At 39.6% G+C, this 2,651-nt stretch overlaps 1 pseudogene; it reads left to right on the forward strand.

Annotated features, from left to right (window-relative positions):
* The first annotated feature begins 113 nt into the window (after window positions 1-113).
* On the forward strand, window positions 114-1,038 carry LOC121448674 (annotated as a pseudogene).
* The last annotated feature ends 1,613 nt before the right edge of the window (window positions 1,039-2,651 follow it).

Genomic DNA, 2,651 nt, shown 5'->3' on the forward strand with positions numbered 1-2,651 from the left:
TAATCTTTGAGCCATTTCACCAGCATGTATCTTCCCTATCAGACTTTCATACCTGTGTAGCTAGCATGTGTCAGGAAACTCATAAAATATGTGATTCTCTTATTGTATCCACCATGTAGATGATTCCAGAACAAAGCCAAAGCTGGGTTTCTTGGTTTCTCCAGTGACCCCATGACCAACATCTTCCTTTTCATTGTGTTCCTTCAAATATATCTGAGCTCAATCATGGGCAATGGGCTCATCATCATGCCGATATACCTGAACACATATCTGTACACTCCCATGTACTTCTTCCTCTGTATACTCGCCATGTTGGATATGGGCTATGTCACCACTACCATGCCCCAGATGTTGGTGCATCTTCTTGCTAAATCTCAGACCATCTCCTTTGCTTGCTGCTGGATGCAGATGTATGTGTTTGGTGCTCTTTCTGCACTGACAGCATATTCCTTGTCATCATAGCTTATGACAGATATGTAGCCATTTGCTATCCACTAAACTATCCTATTATACTCAACTTGAAACTCTCTACATAGTTGGAAGCTGGGACTTCAGTCTGTGTTTTCCTCTCTGCTTTGTTACACACTTTCTTCACCATGAATCTTCCATATTGTGGATCCAACAAAGTCAACCATTACTTCTGTGAGGGCCCCTCAGTGCTTAGCCTGGCTTGCATGGATACCCACCTCATTGAGATGGTAGACCAGGTCTTGAGTGCTCTCATGTGTCTTATTCCAATTTCCATTATTGTAACCTCCTATATTCATATTGCCATGACAGTTCTCAAGATCAAGTCCAACCAAGCCCACTGCAAGGCTTTCTCTACCTGTGTCTCACATCTGACTGTGATCTCATTCTGCTGTTGTCCATCCACTTACATCTACATGAAGCCCAACTCCAGCTACTCTCCTGGGTGAGACAAGCAGGTCTGACTCTTTTATAATACCTTCACTGCCTTGCTTAATCCTGTGATCTACAGTCTACAAAGACATCAAGAGGGCATTTCTCAAGAACTTGGCACAGGGTAGGGTGGACTAGTGAATCAGGATCCCTGAGAAGTTGGAGTGGATTGTCACTTTTTGGTAAAATAACAACATCTTGATTTTATGTAACTGTTCTGTGCATATGACCAACATAGTGCTTGATAACTGGGACAAACCATTGTGAACCAAGGTGGCTCTCTTGATTGACAGGTTGCACTAAGATACAATTCCAAACACCTCAGAAATCTTCCTAGATTATAGCTGCAAAGATCCATTTCTTGCTCTCTCTCTCTCTCTCTCTCTCTCTCTCTCTCTCTTTTTTTTTTTTTTTAGCTAGAAGTTGGGAATGACCTGTCCTCTTACACCCATCCTGAAGGAGAAACCTTATATCAAACATGGCATCCTAGATCTGAGGTAAAGGAACAGTGGAAAAACTGACAATGACTCAGCTTCTCAAGAGCAACCTGCTTCTCTTTCCACACATTCTCTTGGCCAAAGAAAGTACTATGGTCCAGCCTGACTTCACAAGGTATCTTGATTTCACAATTTGAGTCTAAGGATATGTTGCTTTAGACAAGAGGCGGGCTGGAGAGATGGCTCAGTGGTTAAGAGCATTGCCTGCTCTTCCAAAGGTCCTGAGTTCAATTCCCAGCAACCACATGGTGGCTCACAACCATCTATAATAAGGTCTTGTGCCCTCTTCTGGCCTGCAGGCATACATGTAGACAGAATATTGTATACATAATAAGTAAATAAATAAATATTTTTTTTTAAAAAAAAGGGCTGGAGAGATGGCTCAGAGGTTAAGAGCACTGACTGTTCTTCCAGAGGTCCTGAGTTCAATTCCCAGCAACCACATGGTGGCTCACAACCATCTATAATGAGATAAATAAATAAATCTCATCTATAATGGGAAAAGAGGCTTTCCTTTTGTTTCCATAGAAGATGAGAACCTGTGGAATACTTTCAGACAAATATGGTTTGATAGACTACATCCCCCTGAAAGGTCACTGTGCGCACTCTCAAAAAATTACTTCGCCAAACTACTGACTGAGATGAACCTAGCACACAGGATACACCATAAAAGACCTGATTAACAGCACCCCCTAACCAGCAGGAAGCAGTATAGATGAAATTATGCCCATATTCCCAAATATTGTTTATAAATGTTCTTTTACATTTAAAGAGGAATATGATATAGATATGAATAAGTTGCATTGGTTTGTACCTTGGTTTATTGATACAAATTTAAGGTCAATTTTGTTATACGTATCTGTATTTTTGATTTTGGTTAAGGTATTGTGATTGTGTAGTTTATTTAAAAATGTAATGTATAATTAAGAAATATAGGTTAATAGATAGTCATCTATAATAATAGTCAAGCTTATAGTCATGTTAGTTAGATTTTCTAAATATATAGAGATATATTTCATTTAGATAGGTATTCTTCAAATCTTTCAGAGACATTCAGAATATGGCATTTAAATGTTTTAATAACTTAGTACTTTTTATGACAATGAACACATCTGCTCCTGGCAACACCAAGTTACTTCAAGAGGAAGATGGTTCCTTATGGAGTTGGTTAGCCATTTGAGCAAGAAACTGCCCTTGCCTGGACTAATGAGCTGGATATGTGGAACCCACAGAGCAATGATAGCTAAACTTGCC

Source organism: Microtus oregoni, unplaced genomic scaffold (genome assembly GCF_018167655.1).
Source record: "Microtus oregoni isolate MIOR12 unplaced genomic scaffold, Mior012 000005F_ref0000423, whole genome shotgun sequence".
NCBI lineage: Eukaryota > Metazoa > Chordata > Mammalia > Rodentia > Cricetidae > Microtus > Microtus oregoni.